General features: G+C 39.3%; 1 protein-coding gene across 2 annotated transcripts in view; it reads right to left on the bottom strand.

The window, feature by feature from the left end:
• Positions 1–19978, bottom strand: part of UST (uronyl 2-sulfotransferase) — a 261603-nt gene that overhangs the window by 134642 nt on the left and 106983 nt on the right. The window lies entirely within an intron of this gene.

Raw genomic sequence — 19978 nt, 5'->3', positions numbered from 1 at the left:
TAATTACATGTATTCAAGAAATGCACACAAGAGGCCACCAAAAAGACCCATACATGGGGCATTTGAATCTATTTTTAAGTTATAACCTCTTTGCTGCTAAAAAGGATTTGAGGCAGCTTGCCAGTCTCCTCCACACCCTGCCCCTAAAGAGACACACTCAGTAAAACAACAACAAAAACACATTTAAAAAAACACTAAAAAACTTTAATAAAAAAACCAAAACGAGAACAAAATACGAGTAAGTACAATAGGAAAAGGGGACACTACAGAAATGTTTCTCTTCTGGTTTCAGTTACGACTCCCTAGAAAAGCTATTTGTTTTGAAAGCCAAATTTTCCCATCCCCAAGTAATTGAGAGGAAAATGATTTGGAATTCTAAAATTAAAGTGTGAAGGAAGAAGACATCAAGTTAATCAACAAAATCAAAGACCAATAAAGAATAGAGTAAGAGCTAGTTGCTTCTCAAAAGGAAAGAAAGTTCAGTCGGCTGGTGGGATGTGGATGAAGAAGGACAAGGTTAGATCTTAGAAGCTGTTAGGGTCCCTCTACCCCTCCAAGCCAAGTGGTTTGGAGAGGCGCATTTTAATGGGAATCCCCAATCATTTACTAGGAATCCTGGAGGACAAGGGGCGGCCTTCCACAGTGTGTTCTCCGAGGCTCTAAGCCAGGGGTGTCCAACCTTTTGGTGTCTCTGGGCCACACTAGAAGAAGAAGGGTTGTTTTGGGTCACACATTAAATACACAAACACAGATGAAAACTGATGAGCAAAAAAAAGGTCCGTGAATAATTTTCGTGATATCCACCACCACAGATAAGCAAAAAACTCCTCACATAATAGCTCTAATTTTGCAGCAGCCCATTCGATAATCTTTTAAAATCATCAAGCAGGTCCCAAGTTTGTGATCACTAATGTAGAAAATGTACATATCTAAGTAATAAAACTTAGTAATAAAACAAAGTAATGTTTTAAGTAAATTTATGATTTTGTGTTGGGCCACATTCATAGCCATCCTGGGCCACATGCGGCCTGCAGGCCATAGGTTGGACACCCCTGCACCATATAAAGCAACCTCAATTCTGACCATAGCTTGAGCTTCAAGGTGCCGATGGCTGAGGTAGACAAATGGTCCTGGGGCAGTTCATTATGAGACGTCTCTTGGAATTTTTTCTGAAGTTAAGAGACAGGACCTGAGGGACCTGGGGTCAGGACAAGCAGGCTGTGGCATGTGTGGGCCTGTTGGGCAGAGGCCCTGGTGCGGCCAGGGTCTGTGACTCAGACAGAGAAGCCACAGGCTGAAGCCCAATACCAGACCCAATGAACTGGGACAATCCTGAACAGCCTCTGGACAAAGCGCCACTTTCCTGAGGCCACACGAAGCCCTCAGGGCACTCGATCAGCCATAAGCAGAAGGGGTGAAAGGAAAAGAAGGGAAGACCTCTGAGAAGTTGAATTAAACTGGAAGAAACTGAGATACCTTTCCACCATCAGTGGAGATGAAGACTCTTACATTAGATTTATAGTAGGGGAAAATCTATAATGCTACATTTTTACATACCTAACCTCATAACTTTTATACATACACACACGCATACACACATACAACAACAACAACAAGTCGTCCTGAGGTATGCTTGGAGAATTGGTTCTACATCAAAAATCCACGGATGCTCAAGACCCTTATATAAAATGACATACTATTTGCATATAATCTATGAACATCCTCCTGCATCCATTGTCATCTCTAGATCATTTATGATACCTAATACAAGGTAAATGCTATGTAAATAGTTGATATACTGCATTGTTTAGGGAATAATCACAAGAAAAATTTGACTGTACATGCTCAGTGCAGACTCAGCCTTGTAAGCCTGATTACGTAGTACCTATCAGCAACAACATAACATTTTATTTTGCATATTTTCCACCCTCAAAATGTCAACTGTATCTCTCTATCTTTCTGCCTACCTATCCACACACAGTTAAATTTACTAGAAAGTTGAACTAATCCAGGTTAATGGAGCGAAAGGGAGGAAGAGGCTTATCTAATGGCTCTGAGTAAATTCATTAAATTTCTCAAAGGCTGTGAGTGTGTGGATGCATCTTGAAGAGCAGGGGGCTATAGTATGATAGAACGGAAGACGGCTTAAGTTGTCTTCACAGTGAGGCAGAGTTCTAGAAGACGGAAAGGGAGACTAGGTAAGAGGGAGTGTCAAACAGCGTTCAACTTTACCTTAGGAGACTTAATCTATTTCGATTGTGAAATGTATTTATGTTTTCCCAATGCAATCAAATAATTCCAGGCTCCATTAACAGGAAGCAGACTTCTAAATCATTAAATAAATAACAGGTCACACCCCTTCCCCCCAAATAAAGCAGAACATAGGCCTTAGAACATAGAATAAAGGCCTTCTGCTTTTTCCCAGGAACTTTTGCTAGTTCTTCCTATTGCTGCATAATTAAGGCAATAGTTCTCAAAACATTATGCATTATTTATATCCTGTGAAAATGGAACTTGCCTATTTAGTAACCCAAACTCATCACATCTGCAATTATTTTTGATGGAGGAAAAGTACTTAAGGAATGTCTATCTAGCAAAAGATTTATCCTCTTGCAGGTACTTTGACCATAGCAAAGTAATCTCTTAGAAGGCAGGATCACAGGGTGGCAATTTTCTAAGTGAAAATAGAGATGGCCTGCCAGCACACTCCCCTCAGCTAACACAGCATCTCAAGGGTTGTATGGCAAAGCAACGCGACAGGACTAATGTAGGTTCTGAGTGCTTCAGGGTCCCTAGGGACCTACATGCTCCGCAGCCAAAACAAACACAAGGCAACTGAAACTGTCTGCCCAAAGTGCCTTTGGGCACCTGAAACTAGAGTGGAGCCTTTTCAGAGGGAGATGAAAAATTCCAGTCTTTCTATATTTGCATATATATGGAAGAATATTAAATTATACATTTTAAAAAATCAATCATCTATTTTAGTGCCATTAGCACAGTTATTAGGAAACCACTTAGTTTTCTGTGCCTTATCTGGTGACTTCTGAGAAGTGGGAAGCCCATTTCTCTCTATGCTGACAGTGGAACTTTTGGAACTTGGTTGTTGAGATCATTCAAGGCCAAAAGCAGATGGCACTACCCAGCCACACACATTAAGATCAATTACAATCAGAACTTTGTAAACATAAAAAGTTGAACTACTTGCCATTGAATTTGAGTTTTTGAAAAAATAAATTGAGAAATTTCACTAAAATACACTTATTCTCAAAGAGAAGATTATAAGATAAATGTAATTTCCAATGAACTAATATTGAAAATAATATATTTATATAATATTTAAAGAAAGTTTTATATAAATAAAATTGTAAGTTTTTAAAATTATAAAGTATAAAATATGCATAAAAGAATATATAAAAACACATCTTTACAATCCTTAATCTTGGATAAATTGCAGGTTTGGGGTGTAACTCAAGCACTCACAGATCATGCAACCATAATATCAACTAAAGAATTAGAAGATTAAAAATACACTATTGAAAATGTTTTTAATAAGATTGAAGAATAAAACCGATGTGAATTATGAAATAATTAAGTTTTTAGATACCCCAAAATGGGATGATGCAGCGTTTTCATCAATAGCTTTTTTGTTATGGTCTAGAAAGTTTTTTCTTCTTTTCAAAAATTACATTATAAAACCATTTGGATATTAAAATGAGAGAAAATTTGTCTTTTATTTGTTCTTTTTGAATTATAAATGTGGTTGAAAATATAGTGTAACTCAATCATGCAAATTGCTCATGTTCACAAAGAATTAAAAGAAATTTAATATTTATGATTAAAATAAAAAATTATAAATCTCTGAATTTGTTTTATACGCACTCAAAATCTAAAATGTTTAGGCACAAGTAAAACAATTAAATGCAATAAGTAAAATAGTAACTTTGTTATTTTGGGTAACAGTGGCTGACTTTCTCAGACACCAAGGTGAAAAATATACCCTCTTAAGTCCAGGATGTTGAAATGAAGTGAGTCTTCTGTGAGACATTTTGCTCGTGTACTGATTGGCCTTGAGCACTGAATGATACCCAGGTAGTTCTTTGTGTTTCTGACTGGATGAAACAGCAATCTAAAGGTATCTCCATATATCACTGATTAAAAATATATCATGTATATCTATTTAAAATGTTCAGTATCAAAAACACTTTTGCTAGGAAAAAAAGGAAAAAATCTTTGCTAAACCAACTTGATCTGGCTTGAACCAAATACCACAAAACATACATAACTAAATTTATTTAAAACATTTACCCTAAAAGGCCTTGGCAGATATTTATAAATGGGCAAATGTTAAAATAGTATCTACAAATATTACCAATTCATAGTAGTACCTAGTGACAATGCAATTCATCAATTAGTGGCAATAGGGAATATAACTTAGGTAATGCAATTAGTGTTATGCCTGCGCTAACCATGTGACATGGTTCCTTTCAATCCATCTTCCCCTCAACCCTACCAAACAGAGCTTCTGTTCCTGCTACACAGATGAGAAAACTGAGGATAACAGACATTCAGAAATATGTCCCAGACCACATAGTTAACAAGCGGCAGGGTCTTAATCCTCACACAGGTTCACTAAGCTCCGGAAGCTGAGCTCTTATCTACTGAACGACAATAGCAACCGTCCTAACAGTATCCTTCCTCACCGAATATTTTTTCCCCTCCAATGCAAGCAGGGGCATCGGATTTTGAAGAAGAAGAAAAAAATCGGAGAGACGTGACAATTAAAGTCACGGAAAGAAGTGAGCCCATGGAAGCAGCACCCCCGTTTTCCAGGGCCCCTCTGATTGTCGGTCCTCTCTTGTACCCTGCGGAACTGCGACACACGGTGGGATCCGGCCGGATACAGCTCACGTGACGGACACGCTCTTGGCCGCTCCTGACTGCCAGATGAAAGGATTCTTCAAGGTACCTATAATTAGTACATATCCCTTAAGCCAAAAAAGATGTACAAAACATGCTCCATGCCCTTAAGGAATTACAATATCTTTGAGGAGATAAAAATATATACATACAGGCAACAGTACAATGCATAACATGTGTGCCAGCTATTGTTATGGAAGAGTATTGCAAGATGCTAAGAACATTTTTAGTGCTATATAATTTTGTACCTTATGACCTCTAGCAGGAGCTCAAGGCTGCCTTCTCTGTGGAGGGAGAGGGCTCCTTAAGGTCGTGTAATCCTCAAAGACAAAATTAGGCCCTGGTAGCAAGGAGTGGTGTTCTCAGGGGGCAGCATTTAAGGTTTTTAAAGCCATTTTCCACTTGGCTCCCTCCCCTGGCTTCTTCCTGTTGTTGGCCTGTTTCCCGTTGCTCATTCTTCTCTTATGCTGCATACAGCTTGGGAAAGAAATAAATGACTCTAAATTTCCCCTTACTGGGGGGAAAGAGCCAAGAGAATGTCTGGGGATGGCCACAGAGCAAGACTATGGTGGGGGAGTCCAGTGATTCGCTCTGCTCTGCACCTCAGGGAAGCAGTGATCATTCCCTTCCTGCATCTTTTTACTGTCGGGGATCGGGAAAGCACAGGTCGAGATGAGAGGGCGAGCCTGGAAGAAAACTGTCCGAGTGTCACTCAGCCTGCCTTTCGTTAGACTTCAGGCTTCAAGGGGGCAAAAAGGAACCCTGTTAGCCCCCCTCACATTTTTATTGAGAGAGAAGGATAAGCTCATAGTCAAGCCAGCTCACCAGAGCAGGAGGCCATATTGGAGTTCATTTGCTGGGTGTCCTATCAGAATCCTGGGAGAGAGAGGCGGCTCCCCCCAGGGACTTGGAGGTTTGGGGAACAGGGCGTCCCCATCTTTACCCACCCAACACAGCGAGCACCTTACAGTTCTCAAAGTACGTTTACAAACATTGCTTGATTTCCTTTCTATGCACACGCAGATGTGAAGAGTACGGGAAAATTATTACTTCCCATTTTATAAATGAGAAAAACAAAACTCAGAAAGAGTAGCTGGCTTTCACCAGGGCTAAGAATTAGTAAGAGTTGGAAGAGGGCCATACCCGGAACTTCAAACTCCTAGTTCTAAAGTATTCACCTGGCACAGGCTCCAGCTGGGGCAGCCGCAGAAGGCGCAGGCTCTGAGCGGGGCCTGAAAGGTGGGCCACCTGAACAGCAGCAGCCTAGTGAGCAATTTGCAGATCAGCATCAGTCATGACTAAATTGCAGATGAGAGTCAATAATTACTAATTAATATTCTTATTGGAGAAAACAAAATGTTCATTCTCCTTTATATATAAAATAAGAATGATCGTACTGGATTCAAGAACATCAACTCTAAAACAGTAGGCTGTGCCTCCAAACAATCTTGTTCTCTTTCTAATCTGCTGTGCATTTGTCATCTGTGAATATATAGAAACCTTTATGCGGGCTGATTTATAGTTCTGGCCTGCACGATCATCTGGGTAATTGTTGTCCAGTTGTTTACTCTCCACTGTAAGAAGTGGAATATCCTTCGGTTGGTCTTTGATATGCCTTAATAAGAGCTGAGGGACAATGAGCCTGTTCATCTCACACCAGAGATGTGTTCAAGGCCTTGGCGAACAGTTTTGTGTTCACCTGAGTCTTGCTCCTGGGTTTATAGATTTTGATCATTTCCCTCATCCAGTGTCTTTCCTGACAAGAACTGTAACCAATTTAGTTTTTTCTTTCACCTTGCTGTATCAGTCTAGTTGTTACTTTCTGTATGTTTTCCAGCTCAATTATGCCTCTTTTAATTACTGTTGACCTAAACAGCATATAATCTTTCAGGTGGAGATAAATCACAGCTTGTTCAGGGCACAGCTATGTCCTCTGCTGACAGGTACCCAGTGCTTCGATAGTCTCTTTGGGCTGCCGTATCATACTGAGCAGAAGCCCCTAAGTGACAGCTGACAAAGACACTAGGCTTAGGAGACAGTCCTGTGGTACAATACTATTCCCTGGAGGTGGGCAGGGCAGGGGAGGGTAAGGGGTGGGCATGGGGACAGCTGTAACTGAACAGCAATAAAAAAAAAAATTCAAGTCATCTGCAAACTCCGAGATTTTTCTAAGCATTTTCTCTTCCAGATCACCAGTAAAGATGGTAAGAGGAAAGTCTAACATTGATTTTTAAATAAGTGTCTGGTTATACTTATCAACCTATCCCCCATTAGTGTTTAAAAATAAAAGTGAATTAAGTTCATTCAATTTGATGTGTGTGTCTAAGTGCAGGATCACAAGAAAATATAATTCCCTCAAATGACTGTATGCCTTCAAAAAATTAAAAATATTTCATTAACATGATAAAAAACCTGTTAACCTCAATGTCAAAGTTAAGCCTACTGATAAAACACTTGTAGCATTATCATTAAAACTTCAAACAAACAAAGAAGTTGCCTATAACCACTATTCACTCATATGACAAATACTTACTGAGTGCTGCTATGTGCCAGGCACATGTTGTAAATGTGTGACACGGTGATAATTAATGCACACTACCCCACCATGGACTGCATGTTACTTCATATTACTCTGGATAATATTATAAAACTTAAAATAGAGTTAGGAGATAAAATGAATGTTTCCAAGTATGTGATTCCCTATTAAGAAAAAATTGAAAAATTTTTGAAATAAAAAGTCTAGCCACATGAGTATATATAAAACCCCAAATTAGTAACTTTTAATATTACAATGATCCATTTAAAATGTAGTGGGAAAATATTCCATTCATAATAACAACCAAAAAATAGAAAAAATATCTAGGGATAAACTTTTGTAAGAAATGTAATGACCCTTTATGGAACCAAAGAATGTTATACCATAAAACATTCAGAGAACAATAACAATAATAGACTCTTGGAAATAAGAACACAAGAAGAATGAGGGAGAAACTCAACAGAAACAAAGACAACGATGAGAAATTCTACCAGATGGTAGAGCAAAAAGACAAAGAAAATTAAAGGAAACAAAAATTAAAAATATAAACAATTAGTGATAAAGGTTCAACATCCAAATAAGAGATCAGAAAGACAGAAAGAGAAAATGCAAAGGAATAAATCAGTGAAAAAAGTCAAGCAAATATCCCCAAACAGAATGTCCATTCCCTGATTGCAAGTTCCCTGAGTACCCAGAATAGTATCTGAAAATTGACACTCAGTAGTCACAAAATTGTAACACTTTAGGACACTAGAAATAAGAAGCTTCCATGGTGACAGATTAGATTTTCATATAAATGGTCAAGAATTAGTCTTCTCAACAGAAGTACTGGAAACTGCTAGTGGAGAAGGGCCTTAACATTCTGAGGGAAAATGATTTCGTGGCAGACATTTAATGCTCAAAACACCCATGAGTCTATTTCCCGACTCCCTTGCAATTGAGCAGGACCCAAGGCCAATTCTGGCTAACAAACTGCTCACGAAAGTAACGTGTTATTTTCAGGACGAAGGAATGAAAAGTCTTTACACATCCCTCCAGCCCCCCTCTGCCCTCCTACTGTGACATGGGGGTCCAAGTTAAGAAGGCGAAGCTACAGGACAAAAACAGCCTGGACCCTGTGTGAGCCCTGGAAGGGAGCTTCGCGAAGAGCTGCAGGATCCACAGAGAACTGTCCATAAGCAAGGCATAAATCCCAGTGAATGAAGCCACTGAGATTTTCCATCACCCTAGCCTATCCTGATTAATATAGATTCTCAATCTGGAATTTTATATCCTGTCAAACTATCAATCAAGGATAATGACATTTTCAGAAATGCAATATTTCAGAAAATTTCCATGCCATGGGCCTTTTCTCAAGAAGCTACTGCAGATTGAAGAAAGAGAAAGATAAGCATGGAAGGCAGAATAATGCTCCCCTCCACACCACGATGTCCAAGTCCTAACCTCCGGAATTTGTGGATTTACCTTACATGGCCAAATAGGTTTTGAGATGGGGAGATTATCCTGTATTACTCAAGTGGACCCAATATAATCACAAGGGTCCTTAGGAGGGGAAGAGGAAGAGGAGAGTTAAGAGATTTGAGCTTCAATGCTGGCGTTGAAGATGGAGGAAGGGGCCATGAGCCAAGAAATAAATGCATGATCCAGAAGCTGAAAAGTCAAGGAAAATGGATTCTCTTCTAGAGCCTCCAGAAGGGAGGAGCCCTGCTGACTCCTTGACTTTTAGGCCCATTTCAGACTCGTAACTCCAGACTATAAGATAATAAACGTATTGTTTTAAGTCAGTAGGTTTATTACAGTTTGTTACAGCAGCAAGAGGAAACTATACTACATGGTTATGCAGGAAGTGGAAGCAAACAGAAGAGAGGGAAGAGAGCTCCCAAGACACATGACCAGGAGGCTGAGTGCGACCAGTGAGGTGGGAGCAAGTGAGAAGGCCCGGGGGAGACCCTCAGCAACTCAACACTATAAAACACCTAATGGATCTGAAGGTTGTGGGAGGAGATGTACACCCCTGGGGAAGAGCTTGAGGGTAACTTGGGGACCATGGAAAAGCACGAGGACAAATTTCCAAAACAAGACAATTATTTATTACAAAGAAAACAAAAAGCTCAGCTGTGGCTATTATTTACCTAGCGTCAACAATAAAAATACTGAGTCCCTTTTGGCCTGAATAACACACCCGGTTCAGGAGGATTCGGTATGATCAGGGTGCCTGTGTGGTGGCGGCAGGCTGCCTGCAATGGAATTGCTAAATCCTGTTCCGCGGAGACTGCCACTAGCCAACGCCTAAAGCTGAGAAAAATCAACTGGCAGCAATGTAACCAGGTTATTCAGAGATGAAAGCTCATGCTCAAGGCTCAGTTAAAACACTCGAAAGAAATTGCTTTTGAAGAACAGAGAGAGCCATTTGGTGTTTAAACGCTGTGCACTAGGTCCCTGCTTAACTTTAACTAACATAAAAAGTAAATAAAAGGACTGGCAAAATAGTCACAACAAATGATGTACAAGAGTTTAATATTCTTAATATACTCTAAAGACAGGCTGGACAGGATTGTGAAATACTCCGCATTATGGTTGCCTCCGAGTGGTGGCAGTATGGGTGATTATTTTTTCCTACTGCTCTATAATATTCTGTACTTTCCAAATCAAAACAAAATAGGAGCATATATAACATTTAAAACCCAAAAACTGATCATATGGTCAAAGGAAAAAAGAAACAGAGAATTAGGTAACTCTATTGGGAGCTGCTACAATGATTAAGTTACCCACAGCTTTGAAAATCCTGAGGCAACTAACTTCCTCTGCCAAGGAATGATGGCATGGGTTCTATAATTTACTGAAGCAATTCCTTAATTAAATGTACTTTCCAACAACAATGTGCAAATTTTAAATTTCATGGTCCATTTAAAGCTCCCTATTTTTGTTAAAGGCAGCCCAAACCAGACAATCCATTAAGTCCATGATGGTAACCGGTGTTGGTTTCAATAGGGTTTAGAGAATATCATATCAATGATAATGGGCCCTCAGGCCTTGGGAAGAGGAATGTGGAAGATGCTAAAAGAACAATTATATAAACCATGTATTTTCAGACACATGGCTTCACGGAATTTTTTTTTAATTAAAAAAGAAGTGAAAAGTGTACTTAATAGCACTTATAAACATTTAGCAACAAATACACATTTGTTGAGGAAAAAATGAATTCATCACATTCTTCTTGTGGACATATCAAATGCTCATAAAATTAATAAATTTAGATGTACTATTTTAGAACTTGGACATGGACCTCTACGGAAAGTTGAAATCCCAGGAGGCCACTAGGTGGGCCAAACTCTTCCATGTCACAGGTTAAGAGCTGTGAGGGGTACGAAGGGAAGTGAAGCAAGAATACAGGTGACTTCAGGATCAGAAACAATACCCTTATTTTGTACAGTTAATTTATTCACATTTTGCAGATTCTTTTAACCTTCTAACTTTTAATTACCTATCTCAAACAAAATACTAAAGCATACAGTTCTTTAGAGCACACACTGAGCTCACATGCCTTTATTTAGAGTTATTTAAAAATAAAATATTCAAGTCATTAATTTTCCCACCACTTGCAACGATCAAAAAAAAAAAATGAGAGGGTAGAAGGGACTCCTTCAAGGTCATATTCATAACAGTGAAACTGATCCCTAACTTCCTGCTTCATTCTATTCTGCTGGTTCTCTCCTCCTCTAATCCTAGTATATTTATCATGAATCATTAAACACAAACCTATTACCCAGTGTAATTGGTTCTTCCATAAAATGAAGAGCAGTTTCACTTTTGTAGGTTTTTTTTTTTTTTAAGGACTTTGGGTAAAGTCAGGTTTGGACACAGACAACAATACGACCTTAAGAAAAGCTACTTGGCAAGGAGTCATGGAAGGCTTTGATTGGCGTGCTGAACTAGCCCAAGGCATAAAAGGAGGGACAGCCACAGGACCTGAAAGTTCTTAAAGTCAGTAGATGGTGTCTGGTAGGCCAAATGGCACGCAATTAATTGCTATCAAAAACCCAAAGAAAACAGAGTTGGGGGATTGGAAGTGAGGCTTACTCTAAATTTTCCCAAACCGGATTACCAGAATCTGTCAAAGACCCAATAAAGGAAACACCAATAGTACTAAGCACCCACTGTTGGGTGCTTACATGTGTCTGGCATCGTGCTGATTATTTTCCATTTATTGCATTTAAGTCTCACAACTCCAAGAGGCGGACATTACTTATCTCATTTAGGAAGAGAAAACTGAGGCTCAGGAAGGTAAAGTACTTAAGCCTAAGGTAACTAGTCACATCACTAGGATTTGAACGAAGATCTGATTCTAAAATCTATGCTCCTCAGCCTCCTTGCCACCAACAGCAAATCAGAAAGTCAGAGTGTAGAACCTGGCAACTTAAAATAGTAACCTGTTTTAAATCTAAGGCATGGGTATATTGAATACATATATGGGGTGTGCATTTCCTTTATTTCACTATTTTTTTGTGTTTGGAGTACTTCATAGTTAAAAAAAAAACTGTGCAGAAACTTCATTGTTTCTGCCTTAGATAAAAAGTAAAATATAAACTTGAGAATGACATTTTTTTTTTTTTGTCCCAGGGAAGAGAAGACAGCATGGGTCTAAGACACAGCCCATGTTATCCTCAGCAGGATGGGAGGAGAGCTATAAAACCAGGACCCTGTTATCTGCAGCAATGGCTTCAGGAATTGATGTTGGAATGGAAGCCGTCAGCCAGGGCGGGCCCAGCACACAACCCAATTCTGGGCCAGAGATTTATTTGCTTCTTGCAGGTCCTCAGAGCCAAGAGGAAAACCAGGTGGATGGCCATGTGTATATGCTGAAAAATACGTTTGGAGGTTTTGAGGATAAAAACAAGTCATTGATTTCCCCTTGAATCTCAGTCCCACTCTTCTGGGTAAAAAGTGATTCTGACCAAAGGAGACAGTGTGTACACAGAAAGGCCCAGCAAGCTGCCCTTAGGGATATGAGGAATTTTGGATCCAGAAAGGCTCTCCAAATTGACTAATGCTTGGCCAAGACACGTGAGGGTAATTGTGCTCCCAGTAGCTTCCAGAAGTCTCTTACCTACTATGATTACTAGATGTGTGGTGTCTCTCTTTAGGCTCCAAGCAAGGAATGTAAACCATGGTTTCTGTACTAGAGAACATTAAAACATCTCCTTTCAGCTAATGTAGCTCCAACTTTAAAGGAGCTATTGAAAGGGAGAAAAACAGAAATGAAAATGCAGTCTTTCGTAGGAACTCAGTGATAGTGATGTTAAACAGCAGGCTGAGAAGTCTCTGATAGATATAGGAACATATTTTTTAAAAGACAACAGATTTCTTCACTATTTTTCTTTGTTGGTCTCATATCCCCTGATCCTGTAAAAATAGGAAGTTTCTTTTAAGTCTCTTTCTCTTAAATAAAATGTCGCTGAGGCCTTTTTCAGAGAAAAATATAATGTAATATAATATGATTTTTATATATTAAAAAACACAATTTGGACAGTAGAAATAAATTTCATATAGAGGAAACTGGAGAGACTATTGGGGATAATAAAATAGTTAAAGACATAAAATTATGAAGAAAAAGATCCAAAGAAAAGTGAAGAAGGAATATGGGGGAAAAACTTGAGTAGTATTAAATGTTGAACAAAATATGAAAATGCACTTAAATTATCCTACCAATAGGCTCCTAAGGATAATTACAATGTTTAACCAAGCCAGATAATGCCTAGCTGGGCATAACAGTCAATGCTATCCTGGTAATCAAAGATATTAAACTTAACCCATTTAAATTACTTCCTCGGGCTGCAGTACCAAGTATCACAAACTGGGTAGCTTAAAACAATAGAAATTTACTCTCTGAGTTAAAGAGGCCAGGAGTCTGAGAGCAAGGTGTCAGCAAGGTAATTTCTTGGGGGCTCAGGGGGAGAATCTGCCCCAGGCCTCCTTCTAGATTCTAGTGGGTGCCAGCAATGGTTGGTGTTGCTGGGCAAGGGGTGGCCAAACACTAATGCCAGCCTCTTCGAGCTTCAATTTTCTATTTCCAAAAGAGGTTAGTAATATCCTCCTCTTAAATGTAATAAATGGAAAGCACTTAGCATGATTCTAGGCACATGAAAGCACCCCGCAGTAGGTCCTTAGAACTATTTCCTTTATACAGCCTTTTGCAGATTTCGGTAACTCAATTTGGGAAACTTACAGTCAGCCTCAATCCTATACATGGCATTCTCTCTGGGTATCTGTGTCTCTGTGTCCAAACTTCCCTTTTCTTACAAAGAACATCATTTGTATTAGTTATAGGGTCCATGCTACTCCAGCGTGACCTCACCTTAACTTGATTACATCTGCAAAGAGCCTATTCCCAAATAAGATTGCATTCACAGACTCTGGTGGTTACGCCTTCAACGTATTTTTGGAGGTTGAGGGGGACACAATTCAATCCGTAATACCATTCAGATTGAATTGTGACTTGCCACTCCTTTCCTACTCTTCAGTTATGCTGATGTGGTCCCCATCTATTAAGAAAAGAGTTTGTATCTCTCAGATCGCCATGACCACTATAGGGCTAAGGTATCATATTTTTTTTCTCTCTTTCCTGTTAGAGCCAAGCTCCTCAAGGAAGTTCGTGTCTCTGTTTTCTACCCACCACTCCTAAAACCCCAGTGGTGAGGCCCATCCTTCAGAATCCCCTCTCTCCCAGGCTCTTTGATTTAGTTTTTCCTACTCAACCTTCAGGATCTCACCTGGAGATGAGGAGGTCTGGTGGAGACTCATGTTCATTCTTATGATAGCACCTAGCACTTACTTAATATGTTCAATTGGTCCTGTTTACTAGCCTGTCGTTTCCACTGGACTCTGAGCTCCTAAAGGGCAGGGACTGTGTCTTCTGCAGCTTTATCGCCTCAGCACTTGGCACAGAACCCAACATAAATCTGGTGCTTAGCAAACTCTTGAATGAATGAATCGTGGTTTATATAGGTCTTTGACCTAAAGAATACGTCAACCACAGAACCATGTGTTTTCATAGTCCTTGATTCTTTGAGACCTTAAGATACAACTAGATTATAAAGTATTAGATGGCAGAGATTATCTTGAATTTTTTGTGTCTTCCTGATCCCTCGCACAGAGTAGGTGCTCAGCAAGTAATTGATACTAAAGGAAAGCTGGCTTCCAGGGGATGGGTAGGCAAGAAGGACCAACCTTTACTGAATTGTTCACTGCCAGATGCTGCTAGATCCTATACACATTATCTCGATTAATATTATGGCTTCTCATTCACTTGGAGATTGCTTGTTCAGTATAAGCTGTAAACTTTCTTATAAGGAATCCATTTTAAAATAGAAATTTGAATACTAATACCAGCTATAACAGTCCTTTTCTACAAAAATAATGTATAAGTATTACCTTATATGTCAAAATACTTTTGTGTACACATGTAGACATCGGCCATGTCTCTTAACCCCCTATAAACCATCAGGATCCATTGGGCCCATTTTGTTTTGGGTTTGTGTTTTTTTTTTTTGAGCAGTTCTGTTTGTATAAATTAATATTTCTGGACTTTATTCTTTCTTAGAGATGTTCCAGAGAAAATATGCTTTTTTAAATAAAGAGAATAAAACTCATTTTACATTTCAATTATTGCATAATAGACCGGTATAATATAATTACAATTTCATAATCATAACAGTAAATATTATAGTTACCATATAAATAGGGTCCATTAGCCTCTTTAAAAAATTTAAGATCCCCTATAATGACTTTATTTTTCCTATATCTTGAAACAATTTGTTATTTAACCATCCTAGAATAATTACCTATCAACTGATGCATCAATTATTCCCAAATATGCTTTAAAAAATGCTAAAGTAATAGAAAAATGGAAGAATGATGGAATGTCTTAGAACTATACTTCTGTTCAGTGATAATGGAACGATTCTATCCTGTGGCCATAGAGAATTTGATATGTGGCTAGTGAAAGGAATTAAATTTTCATTTTTGAATTTTAATTAATTTAAATTTAAATAGCTATATGAGAACAATGGCTACTGCATTGAACAGTGTAGACCTAGAAGAATGATTAATTAGGGAAATCAATTATCACTATCACGTCACCTTTCATATTTCTTATTGCATCCCCCAAAATACTGTATGTCTTTCTGAAAGATATAAAAGATTAGAGGCATGATCTTTGTAGTTTGCTTTTAACTTCCACTGAATAGAATGGAGAATTCAAAATTTTTCATTCCTGCATCTAAAGACAAAGAGAGGAAAATTGACAAAGGAAGAGATTTCACAGCATTAGTGGAATCAGAGGTGAATACCAAGACTTGGACAACAGCACTCAAGACTTTAATGATGGTGATAAAATTGATCATGAGAGCGAAACCTCAGGCCACATTCAGATGATGACATCCTAGATCAATTCTCTAAAACTCAAGCCAGAAGGTGAACACTGTATTTATTTTTTCACTGTATTTTCAGTTTTATTAGTGTTTTGTTTTTGAACACTATATGTCTAGGGACAAAAAGAAAGTATGGTATTCTCATGCAGTTAGTCATCATGAGGAAGAATATCAGAATTTTGTAACAAGAAACTGGCTTATCCATTTTGTGCAATGAATATGGGACAGTAATCTTCCACCTTTTATGATGTGTACATACCAAATTTTACTTTATGTACAGTTTGTTAATGGACAAATACTGAAGGTATGTATGTATAAAAGGTGACTGGAAGGAAAAAGGTGAGGTAGAAAAGAAAAAATTCACTAGATGGTTAAAAAATTAAGGGTCTTTTAGACCCAAGTGGTAAATGTCAATGACTACTTTTTCTGGTATACTGAGGGTTAAAACTTGTTTATTGTATTAGTCAAGGTCCCAAATACTTATATAAAAGAGTAAACTCCAGAAATAAGGTAAAAATTATTGTATTTCTACTTAAATTAGTAATCTTGAACTAGTTAAAAGCATGAAGCCTGAAGCTACAGAGCCCTGGGCTGGATTCCCAAGGCCAAGACTTAATGCATGGCCTTTGGCAAGTTATGCAGTCTCTGTAGCATCCAGTTCCCTCATCTTTAAAATAAGGATTAAAAAATTACTTCCTTTCTTATAGTTTTATAAAAGCTAAACATGTATGCAAAGCACTTGGCAGAGTGCTTGGCACAAAGGAAACAACAGACATCAGCTATGGAGCATGATTTTATTTTCCTTGAGTTGCTTAGACCAATTCTTCTTATCTCTCAGATATGGAAACCCAACACATGTGAAATGGTAACTGTCTTGGTTACCAGCAGGACTGATCATTGCGAATGCTCGCTGCTCACGTTCCAGGGAAGTGAACCCAGGTGGGGAGGGGGTCAACCTCCAGAGCGGAGGCCACTCTAGGAGGCTCCACAGAACTGCAGATGGTGCTTCAGGAGCCAGGGTACTGCAGGTTTGCAGCCTAAGTTCAATCTTGCACTAGGAATTCTTTTTCCTGGCCTTCAGGTTGAGTGGACATTACTTTAGTAAATTCAAATTATACAGAAAAGCATAATAAATGGTGAAAATCTGAAATCTCATCATCTAGAGAAAATACAATAATCCTTCCAGGCTTTTTTCTACACATACCCCCACAATTTTATAAGAAGTGTGATCACACTATGCTGTCTCATGCCTGTTTTATACTTGTATTTTTCTATTTAATTCAAGATAGATCTACATGTTCATGCCTAGTAGGGCTCTAATCTTAAAGACCATTTTGCGCACACACAAAATGCTAGCAAAAAAGTGGTCGACCAAAGAAAACATTAACATCTGTTTTTAAATGATTTAGCTCAAAAACTGAGGTGAGCCATGTGGTTAAAGTAGATTTTAAAAACAAGTAAAAATCAGAAACGTTTGGTTCTTTTTCATGAAAACAGTGGAGACAAGGAAGACCTGGGCTCTGTCTGTACAGTACTGCACATACCCCACTCCCCAAATGGCTATTACTTGTGGAATGTGAAATGTGTAGAACTGTGCTTTTAATAAAATGAGAACTCGCCTATAAACCTCAGTACATTTTCAGGGCTTAACAATCTTATTTTTATCTAGCTTGCAGCTCTTTCAGTCTTGGCATCAAAAAGTGATTTCTGAATGCTAAACAAAGATGAAAAGTGTGGATATGGACTCAGTCCTGCAGTCCCCTGCGAGGTGGGGGGGTTCACTCCGGAGGCGCACATGTGTCAGTCCTTATCCTCTGGGTGCCACCATGGCCAGCGGTGGCTATGCCAAGAGTCTATAGACCTAAATAACCAAAGCCCCACCTCAGGGGACACCCAAGGGACCTTTATCTGGAAGTCTGACCTCACCACTGCTGGGATTCATTTCCACCCTGTCAGAAGTAATAAGCATGGATGAAAAGATGTTCACACACCAATATTATTTTTACCCATTTTTTATATTCTTCTTCTTATTTTGGCTACTGCTTAGAAAGTCAAGAGGGTTTTTGCTACTCCACTTGTAGATGACGAAAATGCAGTTATAGGGAAAGAGTCTGCATTATATAAACTTCCACATGTTTAAAGAGATTATATTCACAATTTTCAAACTTGGAAAAGTTTATAAACTCTTTTGCTCTGAAATTGGTCTAAAATGATTTAATATGACCTGATGGGTTTTGGGTCTCAAGGGGAGCATTAGTTGTGGGTGGAAGAAGAGGGAGGGGTGCAGACCAGGCTGCAGGAGGTGTAGGGGAGATGTACTGAGAGAGGAAGAGCGTCAGTGGCACCGGAGAGAGCCCAGCAAACACAGAATCCAGTCACTGAGGAGACTAGCAAAGGGCCAGACAAGATGGCCACCCGAAGACTGAGTATAAGAACATGAGTTTATATGAAGTGGGCCTGGGTCTTCCGAACAGGTAAAACCCCATTTATCAAACCTGGAACCCAAAGCAATGTCCCGACATGCCATTGAGAGAAACAGCTGATGGGTCCCACAGACAGAGCCACCTAAATCCTCTTCCCTGGAGAGCACTTGGCTCTACTTGGGAAAGAAGTACAGTTAGTGATAAAGGAAACAAGCAGGCCACCTGCACCTTTCTTCTTCCCCACCCTGACTTACTCTCCCTCCTAGGCAGGTTATTGACCAAAGAAAATATGTTTTCACTCTAAGAAAATTTACAGTGGGACTCATAATGATATTCAAAAATAGCCTTTATAGGATAAACCATGCCACTCTTTGTAGGCAATTAGCAGTAAAAAACAAACAAACAAAAAACCCAACACAAAAAATGTCCAGGGAAATAGTGTGTCCATATTCGTGGCCTTCAGAGCTGTTGTTCTCAAGCATGGTCCACAGACCAGCAGCACCAGCATCTCTTGGGAGCTTGTTAGAAATGCAAACTCTCACGTCCTGTCTCAGACCTTCCAAATCACACACTCTCAGGAGCTGGGCCCAACAATCTGTATTTTAACAAGCCTCCAGGAAACCCAGGTGCAAGCTTAAGTCTGAGAATACTGGCCTAGTGGAAAGACCTAGAATAGGAGCCAGGATACCTGATTTAGATTCCTGCTCCAATGGCATGGTCCAACTCAGGGAAGTCAAATGAATAGCCACAATGTACTATGTAAGGACAAGAGGATACTGAGATGAGTTAGGCATGGTTCTTAAATTCAGATGGTGTCAAATCCTCTATATTCCTTTTTCCTCCAGGGTAGGGACTATTATGTTGTTGTTATTTTGTTTTGCCTCGTATTTGTATTCCTAGTGCCTGTATCATTGTAGGCACTCGATATGCAGTGGACCACATGGTAGAGACATTCATGGATGTGCTAAGTGCTACTGTACCATTCATCAATGGTCTTAATGTTACTCCAGTCTATTTAACATTCACCACCACTTATTTAATGCTCATAGTGCACCAGATGCTGAGTGCTTGTCATATATCAGCGTGTTCAATCCTTGTAGGTGTCTTGCACTGTGGGCAGTATTTTTAATCCTGCTTTGCACATTAAAACTCTGAAGCTCAAACCATTAAGTAATTTGTCCAATGTCATACACTGAAAGTGGCAGAGGCACTGGTGGACCCAGAAACACCTGATTCAGAAGCTCATGGTCTTAAATGGGGTCTTCAAATCCCAAACTCAAAAGCCAACATTAGGGTAAATTCCCAGCCTTTAAGGTTAGTGGTTGATTTTTCTTCTCACAATGCACTTAAAGCTGTACCTTGCAAGCATCACCTTCAGTGGTCAATTGTTTTTCTCATTTTTTTTTTTTTTTTTTTTGTAGATCAATATTTGGTTTTCATCGATTTCGAGAAACTGGACAATGGTGCGGAACTCTATTACTATTTCACTGAATGGTTCTGACCCTTAAAAATGCAGCCTGGAGAGGGCACTGGCAGAGAAATCTGGGTCTGAGGGTTGAGCCTTGGGTGGGGTGTCCCAATGAAGGCAGGTCGGGAGAAGAGGGCAGAGGAGAGTGTGGCCAAGGCTGCAAGGCCCAGAGAGGCCACGCTGTGGGCACCACATCATAGGCCAG

The sequence above is a fragment of the Pteronotus mesoamericanus genome, unplaced genomic scaffold, assembly GCF_021234165.1.
Source record: "Pteronotus mesoamericanus isolate MK-2021 breed Mesoamerican mustached bat unplaced genomic scaffold, CSHL_Meso_final contig_20, whole genome shotgun sequence".
NCBI classification, from domain to species: domain Eukaryota; kingdom Metazoa; phylum Chordata; class Mammalia; order Chiroptera; family Mormoopidae; genus Pteronotus; species Pteronotus mesoamericanus.
This window is presented reverse-complemented; position numbering and strand designations above follow the sequence as displayed.